This window comes from Lepus europaeus, chromosome 1 (assembly GCF_033115175.1).
Source record: "Lepus europaeus isolate LE1 chromosome 1, mLepTim1.pri, whole genome shotgun sequence".
In the NCBI taxonomy this organism is placed as follows: domain Eukaryota; kingdom Metazoa; phylum Chordata; class Mammalia; order Lagomorpha; family Leporidae; genus Lepus; species Lepus europaeus.
The window spans coordinates 86475022-86488063 of record NC_084827.1 but is presented as its reverse complement, the minus strand read 5'-3'; the positions used below and the strand labels follow the sequence as shown (position 1 = coordinate 86488063).

General features: G+C 38.2%; 1 long non-coding RNA gene across 2 annotated transcripts; it reads right to left on the bottom strand.

Moving 5' to 3' along the window:
• Positions 1–2164: 2164 nt before the first annotated feature.
• On the bottom strand, positions 2165–11875 carry LOC133765937 (uncharacterized). Of its 2 annotated transcripts, none has more exons than XR_009866626.1 (3): positions 11498–11875; positions 11151–11259; positions 2165–2754 (listed from the first exon to the last, which is right to left on the bottom strand). It is a non-coding gene; the product is annotated as an uncharacterized LOC133765937 (long non-coding RNA). The 2 variants fall into 2 exon arrangements; XR_009866627.1 differs by having other exon boundaries at positions 2165–2676.
• Between the last annotated feature and the right edge of the window lie 1167 nt (positions 11876–13042).

Here is a 13042-nt window from a genome sequence, read left to right as displayed (position 1 = left end):
CAGTCTTCCTACACAATAGGGTTATATTTAACTCCTTCTATATGTTCATAAAGCGTCTTGTTCCCCTAACCTGTGTCACATTGTATCATTATCTGCAATATTTTATATGTAGAGTTAACTAGATTGTAAATATTTGAAGGCAGAACCCATTTGTCCTCATACATTGCATTATACATACATACATAGTAGGTGATCAATAAGCATTAGTGAAACAAGCAAGAAGTGCCAATCTTAACATTTTGCATTATCAAAAATTCAATTTCAGACTGTGAAAATAATCCTGTTGCCTTTTTAAAGCTTGCAATGTTTTAGATAGATCAATTTATTACACTATTCACAGATATAGCTACCTGAAAATCATAGTACTTATATCTAGAAGCTGGGCTATATTGCATCAATTATCACATGATTAAACAACAGCACTGTGCTATGTCCTTTAATAATTCCTCAGTCATACAATACAAATCACTTTTAGCTTTGAAATCAGTTTGCGAAAATATTATAAAAGCCACTAGTATTGGTTACTTCAGACAGATTGTCAAAATCCAGAGTCTCAGGAATGTAGTTCTGATGTTCATAAAGATCCCAAGAATCTATTATTTTCCATTTCCTTTATCTTCTCCTTTTCACCCCTGATCTCCTTCAAAGTTGAAAAGAAATGGTCCTGTGCTATGGCGCAGCAGGTTAAAGCCCTGGCCTGAAATGCCAGCATCCCATATGGACGCAGGTACTAGTCCCGGCTGCTCCTATTCTGATCCAGCTCTCTGCTGTGGCCTGGGATGGCCGTGGAGGATGGTCCAAGTCCTTGGACCCCTGCACCCACATGGAAGACATGCAAGAAGCTCCTGGATCCTGGCTTCAGATCGGTGAAGCTCTAACCATTGTAGTCATCTGGGGAGTGAACCAGTGAATGGAAGACCTCTCTCTGTCTCTACCTCTCTCTGTAGCTCTTTCAAATAAATAAAATAAATCTGAAAAGAAGAGAAGAGAAGAGAAGAGAAGAGAAGAGAAGAGAAGAGAAGAGAAGAGAAGAGAAAAGAGAAGAAAAGAGAAGAAAAGAGAAGAAAAGAGAAGAAAAGAGAAGAAAAGAAAAGAAAAGAAAAGAAAAGAAAAGAAAAGAAAAGAAAAGAAAAGGAAATGGTCCTGAGAGGAGATCCAGGGTGAGAAAATGTTCTTCATGACCACTCAGCTTTACATAATATATCATTATGACCTGAAGTACTTGAGCTAGAATACATTCATGTGAAGGATTTACTTCACATTGGAAAAGTATAATTAGGAGAGAACTTGTATAGATTGCCTACTACATGCCAGGTTTTATACTTAACTCTTCCTCTGAGAACATGAAGGATGGTTGTTGACAGAAACATGTATTTTACATAAAGTTAGTATTGTGATATATTGTCAAGTGGACAATTCCTGAGGCCCTCTCACGGACTCTGAAGACTGAAAACTATTTGTGTGAAAATCTTCAGTATTTTTGCCTTTTTCTGTCTCTTTCTCTCATGAGTGTACAACTGAATTTTCCAGACACTGCACAATATTTAGCATTACAACAAGTTGAATGAAGAAGCAGATATAAAAATCCAGACAATTAAAAAGATTTACTAAAATGTAAAGGACTGTCACTCCTCTCAAAAATATTTCCTGTTTAGGAAAATTTGGGTTTTTTAAAGTAAAAATCATTTGCGTTATTGTGTGATGGATTTATTATTTGCTGCAATATTTTTTAGATTTATTTTATTTATTTGAAAGGCAGAGTTACAGAGACCCAGAAACAGAGAAAGAGAGAAAGAGGTCTTTCTGCTAGTACACTCCCCAAATGGCCACAATGGCCAGAGCAGGAATGATTCAAAGTCAGGAGTCAGGAACTTCTTCCAGTTCTCCCACATGGGTTCAGGGGCCCAAGAACTTGGGCTATCTTCTGCTGCTTTCCAAGGTGCATAGTATGGAGCTGGATTGGAAGTGGCTCAACTGGGATTTGAACCATCACCCATATGGGATGCCGACACTGCAGACCAGGGCTTTAACCTGCTGCACCACAGTATCAGACCCTGCTAAAATGTTAATAATACTATTCTCAATGATTTTAACTTCTAATAGGAAAACAACAATAGGTACAACACACAATTTTTAATATAGTCAATATTTTTAATAAGCCTGTAAGATCAACAAGGTTTAGAACAGCTGACAAACACAGTGAAGGAATCACTTCACCATGAATGACAATGTGCTATACACCACTGCAGACTGAAACATATCCAGGTACCATTGAGGACATGGTAAGGCTTAGTGCTGCAGTCTACCATTAGCCAGTCCACCCAGGACTACAGTGCTGGGAACAAAAAATATCTGAAGGCAGTACATCCATGTAAATGTAGGCACCAGGCTTTTGGTGAGTAGTTGAGGATATTTTCTTTCTCAGACCACCTATTCAACAAGCATCATTACTCTTCTTATTGGACAAATCTTGGTTGAAGTGTAAGTGAAGTGCGAGAAATCTCAGAGCAGTTATTCTTTTCCATTCCATTTGCAGGTGTCTTGCTTGAGATATTCCAACAGTTGCTTGGGAGTCATGCCAAAAAGGTGTGCAATCAATGTCTGTTAAAGTAATTGTCTGATTGATTCTTGTTGACAGTCTAGCAAAGAGTATTGCTTCATTCTTGGTAGACTGGCCTGTAAACCATGTAAGAAAGCATTTCTATGAATAGAAATTTCCAGCTGCTCTCTCATTCAATGTTTGTGCCTTATATTCTGAAAGAGTGAATACAACCAGGTCAATGCAAATATCCTCACTGCCTTGGGAGAAAATTGTAGAGTTTCTCTTTTTAACAGCCTTTTGCTAACAGTAGCAAAGGCACCATAAAAAGGACACCTAATGAAACTTGTTTTCCCATTAACTAACAATACCAGTACTCTAACATGAATTTCTTTTTAAAAAAATTATTTGTGAAGTCTATCTTTGTTGGAATTGGTTGGTGCTGATACACAAGTATAATCTCAAGACTGCTTATAATATAAAGTGTGCCTGTATCTGTGTGTGTGTATGTGTACATACACATTTATATGCCCCAACCAATAAAGAGAAAAATTTCTCATCTACAAAGAAATGCTACAATTGAATAAAATGAAGAACATGGGTTAATTATTCATTTAAACTATATTCAATAATTATCATACAGAAATAAAATCATAGATAATTTCAAGGTTTCTAGAAAGCCTCAGCTTAAGTAAATAGGATTTCAGATTTTACACTCTGACATTCTTTACATTTATTTTTCCCTCAGGCACAAATTCACATCAGTACCCCTTTCTGATGCAATTTACATGGTAAGTGTCTTACCTAGCTGGCATTGCCCCTTTTCATTTTGGGGTCTGCAAGCATTTGCCACTTACACTCAGATCATGTTTTTGTGAGAGGCCACAGAGCGACTTTCTTTAAAGCTATCAAAGCCTTCCTCATTATCCTTTATGGGCTGTGCAGAAAACATCTCAACTCTTAGACATTTAACTGGAGTGCAGTAGAATGGGTTCACTGGCCCCCTCCAGTTCCTGGGGTAAATGCTCTGTTCATAATCAGTTTCTGGTTTTTTAAATGACCCTCAAGAGGTTCCTTCCGGTCCACTTCAGTTCCCTTTTAGTGTCCCATTGATTTTCCAGACTTTAGGAACGTGTCCTTAACCACCTGCTTTCCCATTGGCTCTCTCCACTGAATTCTAAAGGCACACTTTGTTACTTCGTACACTGAGACAGGCCTATCTTGAGAACTAACACACCATTTATGACAGTACAGTTTACAATAGCACTTCCTGCAGAAAGAAGGTGCCTCCCTCAGACACAGAAGCACAATTTCTGCACCCAATTACTTTCATAACTACAAGCAACACCCTTGTTTCTTGTCAATAAAAAGGAAGATAAAATAGAGTAGCAATCACAATACATAAATGATATTATTTGTCCCTGGAGTACATGCCAAAGAGTAATTCACTCAAAGAGCCTGCATGAATTATGAATGACAGGAAGGCATGGAGAGGAAACTTCAGTACAGACCGATTTGTGCTGCTGTTCCACAAATACGGTCAGAGAAACCACATGAACGATGACAAAAATGCAACAGTAGATAATTTACTTGTATTTCCTTCCCTACTCTCAATTTGTCTTTAAAGAATATTAGGGTGTTTTGGAACCTGTGAATCTGAACATATAAAATTGATTAAATTTTAATATCAAATAAGGTAATCAATAAAAAATCTGAAAAACCTCATGGGAACAGTGAGATTTTCAGAGACACATCCCTTCAGTCCCACTGTCAAAATATGAACAAAAATAAAAAATCAAAGGAACAACAGAAAACTCTGGGTTTTAAACTATGCACAGAAGAGAAAGGCAGAAACATCAACTTGTAGAAAACTTGGGCTTTTTTGTAGCGCTTAGTAACATGATGGCATGGACTTTAGGCTCTCTTCTGACCTAAAAGTCAAGGGCAAACCCATTATAGTTTCTGTTGCCAAAAAAAGAGTATTCATGTTGTGATTTTACATACTGTTATAGTGTCCAGGTCTTTTTTAGATTCTGTGATAAAAAACAAAAATTGTAGTCATTTTCCAAAGAAAAATCATGGAATGAAGAGATCAGAAGCTCCTTAAATAAAAATATGCTGGAGACTTTGAACTTTGTCTCTGAGTACAATATTTGTTCTCTTGTTTTTCTCTCCTGCATCTTCCTTGAGGTTCTTTTGAAATAGTGAAGGGAAATTTGGAGGGCAGGAGAAAAAGAATTCTTTTCCTCCAGCAGGGGGGAAAAAAAAAAGAAGAAGAGTTTTTTTCTCTTTCTCTCTCTCTCCATCTTCCTCCTCTCCCCAAAAGGGAATGATTGCATTGAAAAAGGATCATTATCAGGACATATGTGTTAGGAGAAAAGGGAAAACACGTAAAGGCAAAGACTCACGTGAATGATTCCAGTTGAGGGCCTTACCAAGGAGACAGCTTAAGTTATCTTTGAAAACTGGTGAGATGCCCTGCTTGGCTGAGCTTGAATTGAATGTTCCCAAAGTATCATTTCACAAATAGGGATACCCTTCCATTTCACACTGCTCTTTCTGGAAATAGCAACACTATTTAGCAATATTTCATATCAAGACAATTATGTTGTAGAATTATTGTAGTCTTAGTGCTTCATTAAAATTAAAAAAAGTTAAATCCCTGTTTTGTTGAACACAAGAAATGAATAGTAAATATTGATTTAGAATGAATGCAAACATTTCCCTAGGAGTGGATAATTACTGCCTTTCTATGCAAAACACTTATATTTGAAGAAGCACTTCACTTACTTTGCCATGCGGTATACATTCTTTAGTACATTTTAAATTATACGTTGTCCTGGACAGTGTCTGCTCTATAATTTCTTGTGTCTCTACACCAGAGTCAGTATGTAATTTTAAACTACAAAGTTTCTGCCAACTAGGAGAATGGGCTTAACTCTTTCTCTTTTCTGTGTTCACAAATTCATACGGGAGGAGGTTTGGAAAGCCATGGGATGGGTGATCTCAGGCCTTGAGCAGTTCCGTCTCTTTTTTTTTTTTTTTTCAGGGTAACAGAAATACCACTAGTGACTGGTTACAGATTTATAGACCAGAGACTAAATGGAATATAAAATTTATGCAGCTAAGTCAGCTTACAGCGTATCTGAAAGACATGAGTTAAATCATTAAGTCAGAAAATTTCAATGAATTACAAGTGGTTTGAATACTTGTTATAAAAAAAAAAAAGGTCTAGTTAAATCAGGGGCTGTCATACTTTAGAACACTCTCAATTTTCTCAAAACCTGTGATTATTCTAGGTTTATCTCTCTGCCAAAATATTGGCAACATAGCACTGTTTAGATTATGTAAAGAAATAGCTTTTAATGAGTTCAATAGCATCTAAGTAGATGATTATTTAATTCAAAAGTTGATGTTAGGTTACTTTTAACTGGGTTCCTAAATACAGAAGTACTGAATAGTACGAAGTTATAAAAAAAATCATGCATATCATGATATTCATCATTTTACCTATAAAACTCCTTTCATGAAAATAATAAAGATATTGTGAAATAAGCTATAATTAGAAAGATTATAGTAAATGAGGAAATAAAAGTAAAGGAATGCTAAATTCAGAGTGAAGTTACTGTGTAAGAGATAAACATAGCCAGTGGACTGCTGATGTATATCAATCGACAAGTATATCTGGCTTCCATAAAACCCCTGTATACATAGGCTGTGGGATTTAGTCTCATCTATTTTTTTCTGATTTCAAAATGCATATAGCCTTCTACCTCTTGGACATATTAAAGTTTTACAATATATGAATGATAAGTTCTAAGAGAGGCAATAGAATTTCAGTGATTATACCAAGAATAGATCAAAGCGTTACACTTTTTTTTTTTTTTTTTGACAGGCAGAGTTAGACAGTGAGAGAGAGAGACATAGAGAAAGGTCTTCCTTTTTCCTTTGGTTCACCCCCCAAGTGGCCACTATGGCCAGCACATTGGCCGGCGCAAAATGCCCATCCAAAGGCAGGAGCTAGGTGCTTCCTCCTGGTCTCCCATGCAGGTGCAGCGCCCAAGGACCTGGGCCATCCTTCACTGCACTCCCCCGCCACAGCAGAGAGCTGGACTGGAAGAGGAGCAACCGGGACAGAATCCAGCGCCCCAACTGGGACTAGAACCTGGTGTGCCGGCGCCGCAGGTGGAGGATTAGCCTAGTGAGCCGGTTTGCACATCATGTAGCATCTCAAGTCTACAGTGTTCTCTTATTTTAAACCATCTCCTATTATTGGCTTCTTTTAAACTGACTTTTCTGGTCCTAAGAACTTCCTGGGGAGCTCATTAAAAATGCCATTCTCAAGACCTTATTCCAGAGACTCTGACACTATGATTCTGGAATGGGCCCAGGAAACTAAATATTTCTTAATGCTCCAGATTATTTGTATAATTAATTTAGGTAAGCACTGTTCTAGATCTTCATCTAACTCATCTAGTAAGCTCAATTTTATTTTTATTTCATGTGAGCAGTATGATGACCAGACATCCTGCAGGGGAATTGGGTGAAGTCCCTTTCTCCAATATGCTCAGTGAGACTCCTTAAATGTTCAGTGTAGAATTAAAGCACAACTAGAATTGACTTTATACCAAAGTACAACTTATATCAGACTGGTCCCTTGATGCAGGTTTTAATAGAGGTGTGCATTAAGGGACAGAAAGATACTGAGTTATTCAATTGCAGATTGAACAGGAAGTGAGTACAGTAAATGGAAACAGAAGTGAGAGGGCTGGATGGAGGGAAGACTGATAGCATGTTAATAATGAGAAATGAATCTCAGCTCTGCTTCACAGAAAAACATGAAATCTAAGATTTGTCTGAGCACAGACTTCAACTGTAAAAGACTGTGGATTTTTCTGTGTAAAGTAAAAACAAAAACAAAAAATCCATGTCGGGACAGGTGTTGTGTCACAATAGGTTAGGCTGGAGCTTGGAAAGCTCATATCCCATGTATTGGAGAGCTGGTTTGAGTCCCAACTTCCCTACTTCTGATTCAATTTCCTGTTGGTGCATCCTGGGAGCATGACTGTAGGAAACTCAGATGGAGTTCCAGGCTTCCAGCTTCTTCCTGGTCAAGACCTATCTGTTGTAAGCATCTGAAAAGTTAGCCAGCATCTGAAAGTCTCTCTGACTCTCTATCTCTCTGTCTCTTTCTGTCTCTCTCCCTCTCTCTCTATCTCTATCTCTCTCCCTCTCTCTGTCACTCTGCATTTTGAATAAGTAAAAATAAAGCAAACATTTTTAAAAATATTTAAAAAGCAAATAGAGTTTGAACCAGTGCATTTACTAGCACATGGAAATTTTGTAAATGCCAGATTCATAACCATAGGAAGCAAATCCAAGCTTGATTGCTTCTCTGAAAGTGGTATTGAGATGTTTTGAACAAAAGAATGTAGGAGGTATCCAAGAGGATGTGAATGGTGCTGTAAGTGGTATTAATAAATACCAAGGATACATATGACAGTAGATAGTCAAGTTTTAAATATCCTAAAGGTAAGAAATCAATCTGTTACTGTGTTTGGCTTTGTCTACTATATCTCACTACCTTCCTAATTACTCTACTGAGTGATTTCACAGGAATGATTTTTGCCTTTTTACATTTTGTCAGTGGCAGAAGATGTGACAGGAAAGGTATGCAGAATGCACCAGGCCTCCTACTATAAGAAGAAACCCCCCGACCAGGGTCTGGAATCCAGCCTTGACTGGCAATTAAGGGCAAGGTAGACAAGTGAAATGGAAGGTGGAAAGAGAATGGGAGAGTCCACAGGACAGAATTGTACAGAATTTTAGAAATATGAGAAAATGCAAAAACAAGTTTAACTTTTTGTCATTGTCAATTTAGAGAAACCTCATCAATACAGAATGAGCTGGCTCTTTATTCAAATTTCACAATAGCTTTGCAAAGATGACATTAAGTAAGATAACTATTGTTGATTTATTGTTATCAAATCAGTGAGAGTAGAAACAGTTCTTATTTAACCTCCACAGAGAAATGTAGACAACCAGGAAATATCCTGCTAATGAGGTCAATCGCAAAGAACCATAATAGCTAATACTGACTGAACTTAAAGAATGTGCCAACCATTACAGACTATTTATATTAACTCTTTCCATTCCATTCAAATGCAGTAGTTTGTTAGTTGACTCCATTGCACAGATGAGAAACCTGAGGCTTAGAGAAGATAATTTGCCCAAGGTCACAGGGCCAGATGGGATTGGAACCCAGGCTCTTTACCCTTACCCCTCCATGCCCTAATCACCAAGCTCAAACTGGGACAAGTTTAGCACTTCCCAAATACCAGTGGAATCCTTGTATTTCTCTTTATCTCCTGTCCAAGTTCAGAATGAGAGAAAAAGTGGCTTTCTGTCTGCCAGCAATACCACTAACACTGTTATATTGATGTTATTCAGCAAGCTGCTTTCACTTGGGAAGCCTAGTGAGAACTCTTTGTCCAAATACTAGATACAAGTTTCCAACAAGCACAAATCTGACTCAAACTAGACTAAAAATTCAAGAAGAGGTGGAATTTGTTAAAAGTCCACTTCAAGATTTGTTTCAAGTCCTGACTATGTGAATTTCAATGTTGGATGCTGGACAGAATCTTCTTTGCCTGGCTGTTACTCCATCATGGAGCTCAGATTCACCCCCGTCTGGTCCTTGCCGAGAGAACCCATTTCAGAACGCCTAGCATTCAAAGGAATGATACTTCTGCACCCCACATTCTTAATGGCGGAGGATAAAGCATCACCATTGCAGGGAAAGTTGTACTTCTACCAGGAAACTATGTATCAGCCTACCCAGTTGGTCATTCACTTCCCTTCTGGCTTTTTGGACATATTTGGGAATGTATTCAAATACCCAGAAGGTCTCCAATCTTAATTATAAAACTTGAGAAAAAAGTCCACTGAAAATTATTTGCAGGTATAAAATTAGAAACTCCTTTTAACTCCTTTGCCTCAAGATTTACATAACCGTGAGGGCAAATGAATCGCATGATAGAAATACCCAATTCTACAGATTAGAAATGCAAAGTAAACCAGTGACCTGCCAGGTTCTTGCTAGGAGTTCCAGAGGGGACCAAAATCATTGTGACAGAGAGAAGATGTAGTGTGGAGAGAAAATCTCCCAGGATAATCAAGGGATATATTTCCAACTCTATTTTCCCCCTCAGAACTATTTTGTTTTCTCACATCAATGAGCTCGAATAAAATGTGGATCCCGGGATCAAGCTGGCAGAAGTCATGCTCCCTACCTGGATGCTTGCAAATTGTAAATCACAACTTTACAAGGATTTAACTTTTCCCTTTCCAAAGTAATCAAATGTTGTGGTGAGGGGGCCGCTAATCATGACAAAAAATATACTTCAAATTCTTTCTTTCGGTGCCAAGCCCAATAAGTTCTCCGAGTGAAATTAAATGCACCATCTTATTCCAAACCACAGCTTCCCTTGGGGATGTGCAAATCTCAAGTGGGGGCTGAAAGGCCAGTTGTATCAAAGCCCGGGGTTACTCCGGTTTTTTCAAAGTTTGTTTCCCCCTTTTTAACTACTGCTTGTAGCCTACACGGCTGAGGGCCCTCTGCTTCCCCAGCAGTGGCACTCAATCAGTGTCTTCATACTTTCCACACTTTGCCTCTAAAAAGTGGGCCAGTTCCTGACTTCTCTTCGTTTCTCACAGTTTTTGTTTGTTTTGAGAGATTGGCTGTTGTACTCCAGGGGAGAGGAAGGAAAGGGAAAGAGAGAGAGAGAGAGAAATGTATATAAATATATCTGTTATGTTGTAAGCAATTCCTGGCTCCAATCTCCTTAGATCTGCAATATCACAGGAATGAGAGATGGAAAAGATGCATTAGGTCAGCCTGTAAACCCTGTGCCAGCACAGCTATTCCCTGCAGTACATGATCTCTTCTGAGAGTTTTTAATATGTTTAAAGGGTAGCCAATGATAACACAGTTTCATTTTGTTTCTTCTTGAAGCTTTCTTCAGCCCAGTCTGGAGCATGCCATTTCTAAGGATGCTCTAGGGTGACCTCTCATAGGACATTTTGACTGTCCATGAAGAATTAAAATAACATTTGGGCTATGCAACAACTATTTTCCATAAGTTCGGCACAGAAGCATCCATGAAAATAATTCTTAAAGAGCCAACATTTAGTCCCAGGATGGAAATGTTATGTACGAAACAATTTTTCATAGACATATTCTATATGTCTGCCGCATTATGCTGCAAATATAACTGCGTTAGTGTGCATACATGCTCACATAAAGTGCATACAAATACTTATCATTACCCCAGAGTGTTTCTGTTTCCTCAAACTTGTTCCAAATGCTGCATAATTCACGAAAATGTGATCCAAAATATTTAAGGTTATGTTTCTCACAATTTTCTTCTTATCTCTCTTAAGTCACACATTTTAAATGTCAACTTGCTTAGGGAAATATTTAATTTTTAGGATACTCTTCTCTCAGGAAACTCTACCTCTTCCTTAAGTGAATTTTCCTCCTCTTTGTTCTTATCCTCAGATAATGGAGGATTTAGATTAATTTTTTATGTGAAAAGATGCATAACCTTACCTCTCACACTGCTGGTTTCATGCCTCCTGGAATGAATGATAGAGGAGCCTCTCACACAGAATGGACACACTGCAGTATTCTTGAGTGGCTGCCATCCTAAACTATTCTCCTTAAAGCCAAGGTAGGAGACCAAGTTAATGTTACTTTTTGAAAGTACAGCCTCTTATGCTGAGATCATAATCAACTCTGACAATAAAAGGAGCAGAGATTGAGAACATAACTAATGATCCATATGAAAGTATTAGTTGACAACGATTTGTTTATAAAATTAATGATCAATGGATTATATAATATTCTTCAAAAGAATAATCTAACCTAGCCCTATATGATGGAAGGAAACAACTTACTCTACATAAAAGGCAGAATTAAATTGGCGAGCTTTAGAGGAAGTTAAAAACCCATCAGATTCTTCCTGTGCTTGTTGGGGAAGCCTTTTCACTGTTCTTTCTTCTAAACAGGGCTCTTCTCTTGACTGGTTCCTTGGAATCTTCTTTTCCTTCAAAAAGATCCTCTTTGAGCACCGAGTCCAATGGTGACCTCCTATTAAGTCTCGTACTTCTTTGCTGTGACAATAACTAGTCATTGTGTCATTGATTTAATTGTTTTGCAGCTAACTTAACGGCATGGAGTTAAGTGTGTGGACTCTAGAACCATCATGCCTGTTTTGAAGCCTTACTCTGCCTCTTACGAGTTGCTTCTTTTTTTGTAAGTTACTTGTGCTCGCTTCATCATCTGGAAATGAAAAGAAGCATGGTTTCTATTGCATAGGCTTGTTGTGAGGAACAAATGCATTAATGCATGCAAAACACCTAATAACTAGAACTAAAGTGTTCCCAACACCTATTAAGTGTTATTGTTCCACTCTTATCCTCGTTTGTGTTTCAATGCCTCATTTAATACCTAACACAGGATGAATATTCTGAAGAAATTCTTTTAAAATTTTATTTGCTATATTTGAGAGGCAGAGATACACAAAGAGGAATGCCAGGAGAGATATGGGACAGAGAGAGAGAGACCTCTCATCTGCTGGCTCAATCCCTGAATGCCCAGCAGCCAGAAACTCAATCCAGGTTGCCCACGTGTGGGGCAGGGACCCAACTATTTGAGCCATCATCTGCCTACCATGGCACATATCAGTCAGAATCTGGATTCAGGAGTGGAGTCAGGATTTGAACCCAGGCACTCTGATGCAGGCTATGAGGTCCCAAGCATAGTCTTAACCATTCTCCCAAACTCCCCGGAATGTCTACATGAAGAAACTTCCAACTGTGAAAGAGATTGCTTGTAGAGGTCATACGTCCCTCTCCATCGATAAATTGCTGAAAGGACTCTCTTTAAGAGAAAGATTTGTATATTTTATTTGAAAGGCAGAATTATATAGAGAGATCTCCCATCCATTTGGTCTACTCCCCAAATGACTGCAACAGCCAGAGCTGGACCAGAGTTAAGCCAGGAGCCAGGAGATTCATCTGGGTCTCCCACCTGGATGGCAGGGTCTCAAGCAGTTGTGTCACCTTCTACTGCTTTCTCAGGTACTTTACCTGGGGTCTGGATTGGAAGTAGAGCAGCCAGGGTGAAAGGAGTCTTAGAACAGTTTTAGGTTCTATATTTGCATGGAAGATAGTAACTATAATGAATCACAAAAGTTTGGAAGTTTCTTCCAAATGAAAGAATGACATGGATCTCAGGCACTATTCCCACCATGTCCCCCTCTGTGGGTCCTTCCTTCCTGTGGTTCTAAAAGACAAAATTAGTCGTCTTGATTGGATAATCTCTAAAATTCTGTAGTCTAAAAGTCTATGGTTGTCTAAGAAACCAGTCTAATACATTATTATCACAGATTGTCTTTAAAAAATTCCCTTAAGAGTTTTTCATTTGGCAACTAAAGTAAT